At 38.1% G+C, this 16331-nt stretch overlaps 1 protein-coding gene and 1 non-coding gene across 3 annotated transcripts in view; both read right to left on the bottom strand.

Moving 5' to 3' along the window:
- Positions 1-16331, bottom strand: part of PPM1E (protein phosphatase, Mg2+/Mn2+ dependent 1E) — a 190321-nt gene that overhangs the window by 93346 nt on the left and 80644 nt on the right. The window lies entirely within an intron of this gene.
- On the bottom strand, positions 13-119 carry LOC115803549 (U6 spliceosomal RNA). Its single transcript, XR_004024286.1, has one exon. It is a non-coding gene; the product is annotated as a U6 spliceosomal RNA (small nuclear RNA).

Raw genomic sequence — 16331 nt, 5'->3', positions numbered from 1 at the left:
CGTTTCTTTTTAAAAAATACGGAACACTTCACGAATTTGCGTGTCATCCTTGCGCAGGGGCCATGCTAATCTTCTCTGTATCGTTCCAATTTTAGTGTATGTGCTGCCGAAGCGAGCACTGCCTGTTCATTTTGAAACAAAGAATTGCTTCTATAAGAGCCAAGCAAAGAAAGATCAAAGTAAATTTACGAGACCTAACTACAGGTTCAGCCAAGATCAAGAGAGGATATCCTTTGACTCACTTTTGTCCACATTCCTCAAGGCATCAATTTAAACCTTACTTTCTTTCATAAGGTTCTTTTCTCCAAACCTTTTCTTTCCTAGTTGTCTGCTGCTAATTAGACAAATTGATACTGATACAAAGAGCATATATTATGTAACATATAATACAGAGCTACTTGGTTATAGAGCTACTTGGTAGAAAATGTTCTGTTTCTCAAGTTCATTATGCTATATTAATTTACTAATCTAAAAAAAATCTGTAGAGCAGTCTTGCAGACCTTCTGTTTTTACATTTATAATTAGCTAAGTAGAGAGAAGTTCTATTGTTTTTAGAAATAATCATTTTATGAGTTAAGCACATCAAATTCACGACAGGTTGCCTCTCATGGAAAGAGAGAAATGAGACAAAGATGGGGTGGGGAGAGGACAAAGGGTAATTTAGCTTTATATAGACATGTTTTATTACTTTTATTTAAAAATTTTAAATATTGTAATTTCTCAGAATAAAAATTTTAAAAAACTGTGTAGGAACTCATATATACTCCTCATCACAGCCAACCAATCTCCTTTCTATAGGCTGTATAGGAAATCACAATGTGCAGAGCTTCCACTGGGGAAAGGCCAGTTACTTTCTCCCACACATCTTTAAAGTCCCAATTATCCAATAAGTCACTGAGAAAATACCCAAACGCTCTCTGAGGTAGTCCAAACCAGATTCTCACTAACTTCTCAAAAGACCCACATAGGCACATATTATTATTGCTAACTGGTATCTCTGAGGTCCAGAATCCACTTCTACCTGAGTAATGACATCTTCATATAGACATCTTACAGCATGAACACTCTGGCATAATTCATCTTATATTCTCAGACATGAAATATTATTTTCATCTGGGGAGATTTCTATAACTATTAGAATCTTGATAGAACTCTCAAAGCTACAAGAATATAATCAGTGATAAAATCATAAAACATTAAGTCTATTTGTTCTTCAGTAGTGAGAGACTGATGATACAAACAGACAATGACCAGATCATATACAACTCTGACACACAGTCTCTTTGGAGGGCAAACAACCTGGGAAGTCAAATCACGATCTCTGCAGCAATCACTTCAGAAGTTAGGATTTGGTCAATGACTGCCAGCTTCCTTTTTTTTTTTTTCCCCCTCCACAGCCCACCACACACTTTCAACTCAGCACCAACCAGAGAAAGACCAATATGCTTCCCAAACCAATTACCTAAGATGACTGGCTTCTAGTTAGCATTTCAGCTTCCCCATGCCAAACAGTCTCCAATCAGCGTATCTTTTCTCTTTTTCACCATAAAACTTGCCCACTCCCATGTGAATCTGCCAAATGCAAGTGATGGTGGTAATTTTCTTGTTACCAATTGTTATTCAATTTCTTTGAATTTATAGCCTGTTTGTTCTCATTCTGGGTGGTCTTTATTTCCACAGTCGTGCAAAATTCATGCAAAAAGAAAACTAACATTATGAGCATTTTATTCTAATCCGGTTAAGATCACACTTCAATCTGGCTGTTAGCTATTGTTCTGTTTGCCAATCAGCTCACCAGAAACAATTTATTTCTTTTGATAAACGGTTTTTCATCACTTGAAAGACAAATCTGGAATTCTACTTCAATATTTGATGTTTCAGACTCACATTGGTAATAGTTTCTTTCTTGAGAACTGTGATCACTTGAAAATAATAACCTAAGAAAAGACTGTGCTATATTTTAGAAAAACAATAATGCTGGTGGTATAACTTAGAACTAAATAGTGCAGTAAAATATCTGCTGTCAGTCTGTGAATATATCTGCAGAAAATATCAGAGGGTGATTCCTAAATTTTGTTGATATTGAAATGATAAATCAGAGCAACCTACAAAGAGTTATGAAAATTTACCTGTAGTAAATTGAAGTTGTTTTGGGTAAATCGTGAGTTTACAGCTACAATGGCATAACTAATGTGAGTAGAAATTTTAATGACTTTATAAAAAAAAGGTTAAGAATGAAAAATCAAGAGCATTATATTTTCAATCACATCTTTGAGATTTGGTAATAATGTAATTACTTAAGGAAGTAAAACAAAACTCCAAAACGTTCTCAGTTCTTTGTGTGATATTATATACCTGAAAAAAAATTTCAAAATATTTGTTAGAGGAATGAAGTATGATATGTAGGAAGTAGTGTTTATAGTAAACATATTGAAGTTTTACCGTAAATTATTTGCTATGATAGAGGAGCTTCCACAAATTATTAGAACAGAAGTTTTATCAAATTTTTTTTAAACCACAAGTGGCCAGAGAACTGAATAATTTACTGACTTCAATTTTTATTTATGTTTTTAAAACTTCTATTATGGCTATTCCAGGAAGTTGTTCTAAAGAGCTTCAGAGTAGAACTCTAGAACTCTAGGCTTTCTCCTATATAGTTTACAATTTGAATTTTAATGTCATTATTTTGAGAAAATATTCCTATATTATTAAAAAAATAAATAGCCCCTTCAGAAATAAGTTCATCTGAAATTCCATTACTAACTCTTAAGAGCAGAGTAATCTGAATAAGCATTTCTACTAAATATTTCTACTAAGATTCACTGCCCTATCTGACAAACCCATTTCTTTCAGTTGCATTCATTATCTTGATAGCTTCGTCTAAATGTTGAATATTGCTGAACAAAAGACCACAGCCTCAACTGTAGGATAGTAGTAGCTCCAATTAGGAGACAAAAGATTGATTTATGGTTCACATTTGAAAGGAGTGCTGTTATTCCAGAAGATGATCTCTGTATTATATGAAGTGATATACCATTTTAAAGAACTAATCCCATTTGGTTGAAAATCGTGAACCATGACCTGAATTATAGAAGAATAAATCTGTAAAATAAATCTAGTTGCTAGGCTGCTATATGCTACCATTGGGTCCTTCCTGAAAATGCTAATTAATGATGACTACCAGAACATACCCAGATATGTACTATGTCAGAAAATTCTAGTAAATTCATATTTCGTCACACAATTCTCCTATATGATTGGCTACACTAAGACTGGGCATTCGTACATAGACAAAGCCTATTATAATGGGCAAAGTGACCACGTCATTCCTTGAACGCATAACTAACTTATAGTCTACCTCCGTATCCACCGTTCTTCCATATCTGAGGTTCCACATCCAAGGATTCAACCAACCCACGGATTGTGTAGTACTGTACTATTTACTGTTGAAAAAAATCTGTGTATAAGTGGACCCATGCAGTCCAAACAGGTTTTGTTCAAGGGTCAACTGTACAGGCATACCTTGGAGATATTGCAGCTTCGGTTTCAGACCACTATAATAAAATGAATATCACAATAAATAAAGTGAGTCACACAAATTTTTTGGTTTCTAAGTGCATATGAAAGTTATGTTTACACTATACTGTACAGTCTACTAAGTATGCAATAGCCTTATATCTAAAAGATCCATGTACATACCTAAATTAAACAACACTTTTTTGCTAAAGAATGCTAACCATCATCTGAGCCTTCAGCAAGTCATAATCTTTTTGCTGGCAGAGGGTCCTGCCTCCACGTTAGTGGCTGCTGACTGATCAGGGTGGTGGTTGCTGAAGGCTGGCGGGGGCCGTGGCAATTTCTTAAAGTAAGACAACAATGAAGTTTGCTGCCCTGATTGACTCGTCCTTTCGTGAATGATTTCTCTGTAGCATACAATGCTGCTTGACAGCATTTTACCCACAGGAGAACTTCTTTCAAATGTGGAGTCAATCCTCTCAAACCCTGACACTGCTTTCTCAACTAAGTTTACGTAATATTCTAAATCCTTTGTTGTCATTTCAACAGTCTTCACAACATCATCGCCAGGAGTAGATTCCATCTCAAGAAATCACTTTCATTGCTCATCCATAAGAAGCAACTCCTCATCTGTTAAAAGTTTTATCATGATAGCAGCAATTCAGTCACATCTTCAGGATCCACTTCTAATTCTGGTTCTCTTGCTATTTCCTGCAGAGAAATTCATTTCTAGCTTTTGATTTAAAGTGAGAGACATGTAACTCTTCCTTTCACTCGAACACTTAGAGGCCACTGTATGGTTAATAATTGGCTGAACTTCAATATTGTCTCAGGGAATAGGGAGGACTGAGGAGAGGGAAAGAGGTGGGGGAATGGCCTGTTGGTGAAGCAGTCAGAACACACACATTTATTGATTAAGTTTGCCATCTTATATGAGCACAGTTCATGACGCCCCCAAACTATTACAACAGTAACATCAAAGATTTACTGATCACAGATCACCACAAAAAATACAACAAGGAAAGAGTTTGAAATATTGTAAGAATTACCAAAATGTGCCAAAGAGACATGAAGTGAGCATATGCTGTTGGAAAGATGGCACTGATGGACTTGCTCAATGTGCAGTTGCCACGAACCTTCAATTTGTAAAAAAATGCAGCATCTGCAAAGTACAACAAAGCTAAGGACAATAAAACGAGCTATGCATGTATGAGAAGCCAGTCTAATAATTTAATGATAACATCCAATAATACCTGAATAAAAGATTATCAGCAGAAATATTTAACTTAAAAAATTAAACCTTTAAATACCACTGGTCTGTCTTAGTTCAAACCAAATTGTCTGTAGGATCATGTGACATGCCAGTTAGTATGTTTTTCTTATTCAGGTGCAAATATCACAAAAATCACATTTTTGCAAATGTCCAATATTCCAAAGATTGATTGCTGATGTCTTTTTTTCACTGAATCCTTATAAAATATACTGCCTCTATAAAAGGCTCTAGGTAGAAATAAGAATCAACAGTGAAATAAATTCCATTAACACATTTTTATGGAAATAAGTTTAGTGACAGCCTTCAAAAGCCCCATGTGGAGAGGTGGTAAACTATCTTTTAAAGCCCACACTGGGGGGCTTCCCTAGTGACGCAGTGGTTAAGAATCCAATGCAGGGGACACTGGTTTGAGCCCTGGTCTGGGAGGATCCCACATGCCGCGGAGCAACTAAGCCCGTGCACCACAACTACTGAGCCTGAGCTCTAGAGCCCACGAGCCACAACTACTGAAGCCTGCGTGCCTAGAGCCTGTGCTCCGCAACAAGAGAAGCCACTGCAATGAGAAACCCGCGCACCGCAATGAAGAATAGCCCCCGCTCGCTGCAACTAGAGAAAGCCCGGGCACAGCAACGAAGACCCAACACAGCCAAAAATAAATAAATAAATAAAATAAATTTTAAAAACTATGTATTTCTGGGCTTCCCTGGGTGGCGCAGTGGTTGAAAGTCCGCCTGCCGATGCAGGGGACGTGGGTTCGTGCCCCGGTCTGGGAGGATCCCACATGCCGCGGAGCAGCTAGGCCCGTGAGCCATGGCCGCTGAGCCTGTGCGTCCGGAGCCTGTGCTCTGCAACGCGAGAGGCCACAACAGTGAGAGGCCCACGTACCGAAAAAAAAAAAAATTGTATTTCTTTTCAAACTAAATAAGACACTGAAGGATATATTATATAGGCCAGCACTCATACAATGTTTATTTATATTTTTCTTCATAGTTTTTAATCTCAACTGAAAAATTATACCTGACATCACTGTTTTAATCTATAAACATTATACTCTCATCTTTATTAAAACACTTTACTTTCTTCCTTTTAAAGTTATCCTTATCATTCATGTCCATATACCCATTTGTAATATAAATTACAATTACCTGTAATTCATTTTATACCAGAAATCTTGGTAACTTTTATTTTTTTGTGACCACGTCACGCATCTTGTGGGATCTTAGTTCCCCAACTAGTGTTCGTACCTGGGCCCCCTGCAGTGGAAGTGTGGAATCCAAACCACTGGACAGCCAGGGAATTCCCAGGAACTTTTTAAATCAACTCATCATATTAGAAAATCTTCACAATAAATTCAGATAATAATTCAATACATTTGTAAATATGGATCGTTTGTTTTTAATCTCTAAAATGAGTAAAATTCTCTTATATCTCAGGACATATATAAGGTAAAACAATATTGGAACACACTTCTCAAAAAGTAGTATTTAATTCTTATGGAATGAATCCCCCAAATAATGCATCTCCATATTCAACTGTAATATGGTATACAGAAACACATGAAAATGCTGTGACAGAAACTATAATGATTTGCCTAAAACAAATACTTGCAAAACAAACCCTGCCCCTTCCTTTGAAGGTCTAACATTTGTTTAAATTGTATGCTTGGGGCTTTTAGTTATGACTAATCACTTCATACGTACCATTTTCCCTATGATCTTCTTTGTTCCACAGGACTATCTTTTAGTGAATCAAAAAATATTTTTACAGTTATAGATTTAAAGAGAAACTGGGCATAAAGCAGAGTTTATCATCACCCCCCCACACACACATACACACAGTTTCCCCTATTATTACATTAGTATGGTACATTTCTTACAATTTATGAACTAATATTGAAACGTTATTAAGCAGTCCATGGCTTATTTGGATTTCCTTAGTTTTCACATAACGGCCTCTTTCTGTTCCAGTATCCCATTTAGGATACCACTTACATTTAGTCACCATATCTGTTTAGGCTCCTCTTAGCTCCTTCGTTTCTTTTTAGGATCTTGACAGTTTTGAGTAGTTCTGGTCAGGTAAATTGTAGGCTGCTTCCCTATTAGAATTTTTGTGATGCTTTTCTCATGGTTAGACTGGGATTAAGGACTTTTGTGAAGAAGGTCATAGAGGTTAAGTACCATTTTCATCACATCATATCAAAGGTACATACTATTTATAATGATTTATGACTACTGATGTTGACCTTGATCATCTGGCTGAAGTAGTGTTCATCAGATTTCTCCCATAAAGTTACTCTCTGTGTCTCCCTGTTCCCACTTTCCACACTGTATTCTTTGGAATGAAGTCACTGTACACAGCCCATACTTAAGGAGTGGGGAGTTATGCTCCCCTGCATAATTTGGTATTATTCTGTATGAAGAGATTTGTCTCTTCATCTCCATTTATTAATTTACCCAATTATTCATTTATATCAGTACAGACTCACAGACATTTGTTTTAAACTGTACTATATTATTTATTTTTTGTTGTTCAAATGTTTCCAGGCTTGCCCATCAAGAGCGCTTTCAGTTTGTTCCTAATGCTTTTTTTTTTAAAAGCCCTTAAATGCTTCAAAAATTTAAAGCATACCCCCACTAATGGGGGGTATCTATTTTTTTTAAAGTCCTTCCTTACTTTCTGCCACTACAAGATACTCCAGGCTGATACTGTATATTTTTTGCTCCAATCCTTGAAACACAGACACACAACACACAGAGACATACACACACATGGGGAGAATGACATGTAATGATGGAAGAAGACTGAAGTGCTGCAGCTGCAAGCCAAGGAACTCCAAGGATTGCTGGCACACCACCAAAAGCTAGGCATAGGCAAGAAAGGATTCTCCTCTACAGGTCTAGAGCAGCCCCTTAATTTTGACATCTACTCTCCAGAAGTGTGGAAGAATAAATTTCTGTTGTTTTGAGCCAAACAGTTCATGGTACTTTGTCATGGAAGCCCTAGGAAACTAATATATTCACCTGAACTTTGCCCCTGCCCAATATGATTTTCCCCAAACAGTAAATGGCACCACATTCACCCAGCTGCTCAAGTTGCTCCCACAAACCTGGGAGTTCTTGATTCTGCTCTTTCTCTCATCCCCACATCTAATTTATCAGGAACTTTTGTTGATTCTATCCCCCAAATATACCCTGAATCCATTCACTTCCATCTCCTCGGCTACCACCAAAGTCCAATGACTATTATTCCTAGCCTACACAAATTACTGCAACAGCCTCTCAATTGGCCTCCCTACTTCAATTCTTACCCTTTTCCAGTCCTTCCTCCACATAGCAGCCAGAGTTATCTTCTTAAAATGTAAATATGGGGCTTCCCTGGTGGCGCAGTGGTTGAGAGTCCGCCTGCCGATGCCGGGGACACGGGTTTGTCCCCCGGTCCGGGAAGACCCCACATGCCGCGGATTGTCTGGGCCCATGAGCCATGGCCGCTGAGCCTGCGCGTCCGGAGCCTGTGCTCCGCAACGGGAGAGGCCACAACAGTGAGAGGCCCGCGTACGGCAAAAAAAAAAAAAAAAAAAAAGTAAATATGATCATGTACTTCTTTGCTTAAGAAAAAAATTCAAATTCCCTATAGGAGTCACAAAGGCCCTATGAGGGTCTGACTTGACTCCCGCCTAGCTTTTCCAACTTTATATCTGGTTACCCTCTTCCTCATCCACAAAGCTTCAGCCATGATGGTGGCTCTCAACTGCCTCATGGCTTTTACCCTTCTGTCTGGACCCCTGTCCCCAACACTCTTCATGTGGTTAGATCCTTCTCAACTCCTTCAAGTCTAATCTTAAATATTTAATACATATATATTTTTGAGATGAATATACGATGAGAATGAGTTCCTTGGTAAATGCAGTTATAGAAACTGTCACTCAGGAAAGAAAAAATATTATTTCCTACCAGTATTCAAATTAAGAAAGTGTTAAATAAAATCACTAATGCAGGTAATTTATTGGTGTTTATATTATATACAAGATCTCTATTAGGTCAGGAGGGAAGGATACTAATATAGAATCTAAACAAATATTGTACCCTTATAGACTTGGAGAATAGTGGGTCAACTCTTGTTTTCAGAGACAATTCCCTTATTTGGGCAGAATTAAAGATATCTGGCCCAGAAAATTTTTCCTACTGACAAGAAAAACATTCTTACCTCATTCCTCTTTAGAATTTACTCAATGCCTATAGCCTTTGCTCTAGAATAGAACAAATTAACAATGTATCAGGTATTAACACCATACAGACACAAACTCAATTTTATATTTCAATTGTCTTATTTATCTTCAAAATCCCCTCACTCATAACTTCATAGCTGTCTTCCCTAAAGCTAAAAAAATGTATATTCTTCATATATGCCATATTAATCAGGTCTTTCAAACAGAGGGTCTGTTTTATGGGTTGTAAAATCAATCTATGAGTGAACGTTTTTAAAAAATGAATAGAAATATCAGAGTTCATCATTGTATTAAGTTTCATAAAACTTTGATTTCAGGTTGTATTTGTGTGTGTGTGAGTGCATGTGTGTAGTAAGTCACAATACATCTCTTACTGTGAATTGAAGTGTAGTAAGTCACAATACATCTCTTACTGTGGATTGAAGTTAAAAAAAGATTAAAAGCATTGCTATATATGTCTACCTAAGCAATAATCAGATCATGTCACTCACATGCCTAAAATTCTTCAGTACCTTCCTAATTCACTTAAAATAAAATCTAACCTTACCATGATCTATAAAGGCCCCATACAGTCTGAACTCTGCCTCTCTTTTCAGTGTTATCATATGCCACCTTCCTCTTTGCTCACTAATTCCCCAGTAATATCAGTCTCCTTTCAGGTCCTCAAACATGACAAGCTATTTTGTCCTCAGGATCTTTGCATATGTTCTTTTCTCCTTTGTTATGTTATCTGTAAAAAATACTTTAAAATACTTTAGTATACAGTGAGATGGTTTGTTTAAATCTCTTCTACTGTTTCTCAATAAGGTTAGGGGTGAGATGGGATGGTAACAGGGAGGTGGCATGCTCCCACAAGGAATATTAGAAAGGTCTGTGTGGAGGGGTAGCTTTTGTTACTACAACATAACCTGCGGGTGAGGGTGGGGCTGCCACTGGCATTTGTGGGCAGGATTCAGGGATGCTAAATATCCTGTAACACATAAGATACCCTGCCTCATGAAAAACTGTCCTGCTCAAAATACCAAAAGAACATTCTCCTCACCACCCGTCCCCATTATGGCAAACAGCATCCCTAATCTAAGGGCAGTTAGTTAATATGTGAAATCACCATAATTCAGGAATATCCATTCCAAGGTATTTGAATTACATACATACATGCACACACACATAAATAACAAAAGCAAAAAATCCTACCCTCTAAATTTTAGAGTTTGGTCTACTCACATTTAATGTAATTACCAATATGGTTGGATTTATGTCTGTTATTTTGCTATCTGTTTTCTGTACGTCTTACAGCTTTTTAGTTTCTCTATTCTTCTTTTACTGCCTTCTTTTATGTTAGACAATTTTGGGGGGTACAATTTTAATTTCTCTTATTTTTAAACTATAATTTTGGATTACATTCTAGTATATTTCTCTTAATTGGTTGCTCTAAAGATTAAACTACGTATCTTATCACAATCTACTTAATGCTAATACTAATTCCGGTAAAATACAGGAACTTGGCTATAATATAGCTCTATTTTCTTCTCCTTCTTTTGTCCTAGTATTGTTATATATACAATACTTCTATCCATTATAAGCCCAAAAAACAGTATTATAATTATTGCTTTATACAATCTTTTTTTAAAAAATATTTATTTATTTATTGGCTATATTGGGTCTTAGTTGTGGCACACGGGACCTTTCGTTGTGGCACTCAGGCTTCTCTCTAGTTGTGGCACGTGGGCTCCAGAGCTCATGGGCTCTGTAGTTGTGGCACACAGACTCTCTAGTTGTGGCGTGAGGGCTTAGTTGCCCCGTGGCATGTGGGATCTTAGTGCTCCAACCAGAGACTGATCCAACGTCCCCTACATTGCAAGACAGATTCTGAACCACTGGACTACCAGGGAAGGCCCAACAATCTTGTATTTTGAAAAGCTACTACTAAAATTAAAGAAAAAAAATGTTTATACTATCTTTTACATTTACCCAAATGGTTACCATTTCTGGTGTTCTTATTCCTGTGTATTTGAGTTATTGTCTGGTGTCATTTCCCTTTATCCTGAAGTACTTCTTTTGGTATATCTTGTAATTTTCTCAGTATTTATCTAGGAGTGTCTTTATTTCACCCTCACAGTATTGCTGAATATGGAAATCTTGATTGACAATGTTTTTTCCCCCCAGCATTCCATTGCCTTCTGGCCTCCACTGAAACAGTTACACATTTTGTTTCCTTTTACACAATGAATCATTTTTCTCTTGCTGCTTTCGAGATTTTCTCTTTGCCTTTGGTTCTCTCAGTAGTTTGATTATGACTATGATGTATCTAGGTGTGGTTCTCTTTGTGCTTATCTTTTTGGGTCTTGGGTGTTTACTGACCTCCTTAGATCTACAGATTAATGTTTTTCCATCAAATTTAGAAAGTTTTCAGCCATTATAAGTTCAAATACTTATTTTGCCTCTTTCTCTTCTCTCCTTCTGGAACTCCTCTTACACTTACATGGGTACACATTTGATGTCTCACAAGTCTCTAAGGTTCTGTTCATTTTCCTTCAGTCTCTTGTTCTCTGTTCTACAGATTGGATACTTCCTCCACCAACTCATTCTTCTGCCATCTCAAACCTTCTGTTACCCATCTACTGAATTTTTATTTCAGTATTGTACTTTCCAAATCTAGAATTTCCATCTAGTTCTTTTAGTTAGTTTCTATTTGTTTATTGATTTAATTACTTGAACATATTTGTAATACCTGTTTTAAAATCTTTTAACTGCTAAATACAACATCCAAGCATACTCAGAGTTAATTTCTAATGGCTGCTTTTTCTCCTGAGTATGGCTCATAATTTCTTGTGGAAAATTGGAAATTTTTTACATCTTTATTGGAGTATAACTGCTTTACAATGGTGTGTTTCTGCTTTATAACAAAGTGAATCAGCTATACATATATCCCCGAATCTCCTCCTTCCTGCGTCTCCCTCCCATCCTCCCTATCCCACCCCTCTAGATGGTCACAAAGCACTGAGCTGATCTCCCTGTGCTATGTGGCTGCTTCCCACTAGCTATCTATTTTAAATTGGCAGTGTATATATGTCCATGCCACTCTCTCACTTTGTCCCAGCTTACCCTTCCCCCTTCCCGTGTTCTCAAGTCCATTCTCTACGTCTGCATCCTTATTCCTGTTCTGCCCATAGGTTCTTCATGACCTTTTTTTTTTTTTTTAGATTCCATATATATGTGTTAGCATACGCTATTTCTTTTTCTCTTTCTGACTTACTACACTCTGTATGACAGACTCTAAGTCCATCCACCTCACTACAAATAACTCAATTTCATTTCTTTTTATGGCCGAGTAACATTCCATTGTATATATGTACCACATCTTCTTTATCCATTCATCTGTTGATGGACACTAAGGCTGCATCCATGTCCTGGCTATTGTAAACAGAGCTGCAATGAAAACTGTGGTACATGAATCTTTTTGAATTATGGTTTTCTCAGGGTATATGCCCAGTAGGGGGATTGCTGGGTCATATGGTAGTTCTATTTTTAGTTTTTTAAGGAATCTCCATACTGTTCTCCATAGTTGCTGCATCAATTTACATTCCCACCAACAGTGTAAGAGGGTTCCCTTTTCTCCACACCCTCTCCAGCATTTATTGTTTGTAGATTTTTTGATGATGGCTATTCTGACTGCTGTGAGGTGATACCTCATTTTAGTTTTGATTTGCATTTCTCTAATGATTAGTGATGCTGAACATCCTTTCATGTGTTTATTGGCAACCTGTATATCTTCTTTGGAGAAATGTCTATTTAGGTCTACTGCCCATTTTTGGATTGGGTTGTTTTTTTGATACTGAGCTGCATGAGCTGCTTATAAATTTTGGAGATTAAACCTTTGTCAGTTGCTTCATTTGCAAATATTTTCTCCCATTCTGAGGGTTGTCTTTTCATCTTGCTTATGTTTTCCTTTGCTGTGCAAAAGCTTTTAAGTTTCATTAGGTCCCATTTGTTTATTTTCTTTTTATTTCCATTTCTCTAGGAGGTGGGTCAAAAAGTATCTTTACTGTGATTTATGGCACAGAGTGTTCTGCCTATGTTTTCCTCTAAGAGTTTTATAGTGTCTGACCTTACTCTAGGTCTTAATCCATTGTGAGTTTATTTTTGGGTATGGTATTAGGAAGTGATCTAATTTCATTCTTTTACATGGAGCTGTCCAGTTTTCCCAGCACCACTTACTGAAGAGGCTGTCTTTTCTGTCTTTTCTGTATTGTATATTCTTACCTTTTTAAAAAATAAGGTGACCATATGTGCGTGGGTTTATCTCTGGGCATTCTATCCTGTTCCGTTGATCTATATTTCTGTTTCTGTGCCAGTACCATACTGTCTTGATTACTGTGGCTTTGTAGTATAGTTTGAAGTCAGGGAGCCTGATTCCTCCAGCTCTGGGTCTTAGCGCTGAGATGGAGATCTCTGGGAAGCTTTCGCCATTTGATATTACGTGGAACTGGCAGGTCTCTGGTGGGCCAATGTCCTGAACTTGGCTCTCCCACCTCAGAGGCAGAGGCGTGACACCCGGCCAGAGCACCAAGACCCTGTCAGCCACATGGCTCAGAAGAAAAGGGAGAAAAAAAGAAAGAAAGAAAGAAAAAATAATAAAATAAAATAATTAAGACCAAAAATTTAAAAAATTATTAAAAATATAAGAAAAAATTGAAAAGTAATAATAAAAAAGAAAGAAAGAACAACCAAACCAAAAAACAAATCCACCAATGATAACAAGTGCTAAAACCTATACCAAAAAAAAAAGGACAGAACCCTAGGACCAATGGTAAAAGCAAAGCTGTACAGACAAAATCACCCAAGGAAGCACAGACATACACACTCACAAAAAGAGAAAAAGGCAGAAAGGCAAAGAGCAACCAAATCAATAAACAAACCTACCAATAATAATAAACTCTAAATGCTAAACTGAGATAAACATAAAACCAGAAACAAATGAGATGCAGAAAGCAAACCCCAAGTCTACAGTTGCCCCCAAAGTCCACCGCCTCAATTTTGGGATGATTCGTTGTCTATTCAGGTATTCCACAGATGCAGGTACATCCAGTTGATTGTGAGGATTTAATCCGCTGCTTCTGAGGCTGCTGGGAGAGATTTCCTTTTCTCTTCTTTGTTCGCACAGCTCCTGGGGCTCAGCTTTGGATTTGGCCCCACCTCTGCGTGTAGGTTGCCTGAGGGCGTCTGTTCTTTGCTCAGACAGGACGGGGCTAAAGGAGCCGCTGATTAGGGTTCACTCAGGCCGGGGTGGAGGAGGGAGGGGTATGGAATGCGGGGCGAGCCTGCAGGCAGCAGAAGTTGGCGTGTCTTTGCAACAGCCTGAGGCATGCCATATCTTCTCCCATGCAAGGTGTCCCTGGATCACGGGACCCTGGAAGTGGCAGGCTGCACAGGCCCCCAGGAGGGAGGTGTGGATGGTGACCTGTGCTCACACACAGGCTTCTTGGTGGCTGCAGCAGCAGCCTTAGCATTTCATGCCCATCTGTGGTGTCTGTGCTGATAGCCACGGCTCGCACCTGTGTCTGGAGCTCCGAATTCCCACTTTTTTCCAAAAGGTTGTTGTGGTTACCTGGACTTAATCTGTAGAAACTGTCTTCCCCATGATGTGCAGCTGTTACTGCTCAGTTTGTTTGCTTTTCATTCTTGTATTATTTTTCTGTTTTAGCCTGCTTCCCAGGAATCACCCCATTGACTGCACAGCTTAGTGATCAGCCAACGACTGAACAGAGATTGTGCTCAAACATATCAAGCCCATTAGGTTTCCACCTTCTTCTGATGTTTCTGTGATAGGTTGAGGGGTGTGCATCCAGAGTTTCTGCTGGGCTCTTTCAATTCTCTCCTCTGCTTTCTTTCAGCCTTCCAGAGACTGGGTGGAAAACTTATCTAGCCCTTTTATGGCTTTCTCATTTCCAGTGTCTCCCTATCAGATTTCTGGCTGGTCTTCCATTCACCCTAATTGGGACTGCAACTTCAGGCTAGCACAGTTTCAGATTTTCATTTCCTATCAAATTTGCTACTTTTGCCGATAATGTTGCCAGGGTTTTCATCTTCAGCTCAAAATCATATCTGCCCCCTCTAGCAATAAAGCTTCTGGTTTTCAAGGCCAATTGCATCTTGCTGAAACTACCATGCTGACAAAGCTGGTAAAGGAATGGGAACAGCCCCAGAAAAGGTCACAGGCTCCCACTGTTTTCTTACCTGAAATTACAGCAGCTTTTCATGAATAAAATACTTCTCAATTTTTTGCCTTTTCCAGAGCACTGAAATAGTTGTTTTTGAAAATTTTGTCCAGTTTACAATTGCTTTTGGGGAGAATATTTGCTGACCTCTTCACTCTCCCATACCCAGAAGTCCCCTGCACCTTAAAGTTTAGAGCTGTACTGTCTAATACAGTAGCCACTAGCCACTTGTGACTACTAAGCACTTGAAACGTGGCTAGTCCAAACTGAGAGATATTGTAAGTATAAAATATACTGCAGGGCTTCCCTGGTGGCGCAGTGGTTGAGAGTCTGCCTGCCGATGCAGGGGAGGCGGGTTCGTGCCCCGGTCCGGGAAGATCCCACATGCCGCAGAGCGACTAGGCCCGTGAGCCATGGCCGCTGAGCCTGCGCGTCCGGAGCCTGTGCTCCGCAACGGGAGAGGCCACAACAGTGAGAGGCCCGCGTACCGCAAAAAAAAAAAAAAAATACTGCGAATTTCAAAGTTTTAGTACAAATATATATAAAATATCTCAAAACTTTTTATACTGATTACACATTGAAACCACAATATTTTGCAATATACTAGCTTAAATAAACATATTATTAAAGTTAACTTCACCAATTTCTTTTTACCTTTTTAAGTGTAACTACTAGAAGATGTTAAATTACCTGTGTGGCTCACATTATATTTCTAACTGACAGCACTGGTTTGGAAGGTAGAGACTGAGTTTAGAATTAAAGAAAGTCTACAGTCTAAATGGGAGTTATAAGTTCTTCAGCCATCTTTATCTAAACTAATGCCATAGGTTTTGTTCATTGGCATAAGAGATGTTACCAATAACTTTTCACTTGTGAAAAACAGTGTTCATGATTTGTAGACTGGGTGTTGTATTAGTTATCTATTGCTACATAGCAAATTACTCTAAAATTTGGTGGCTTAAAAAAAACAAATATTTATTATCTAACAGTCTCTGTGTATCAGGAATTTGGGAGTGGGTTAGCTGGATGGTTCTGACTTCGGTCTCTCATGAAATTGCTGTCAAAATGTTGACCAGGGGTTGCAGTCATCGAAAGGCTT

Source organism: Delphinapterus leucas, chromosome 19 (genome assembly GCF_059928025.1).
Source record: "Delphinapterus leucas isolate spDelLeu-1000000601 "Yukka" chromosome 19, BTC_Dleu_Yukka2, whole genome shotgun sequence".
Lineage (NCBI taxonomy): Eukaryota > Metazoa > Chordata > Mammalia > Artiodactyla > Monodontidae > Delphinapterus > Delphinapterus leucas.
The sequence above is the reverse complement of the archived record's forward strand: the minus strand, read 5'-3'. Positions and strand labels throughout refer to the sequence as shown.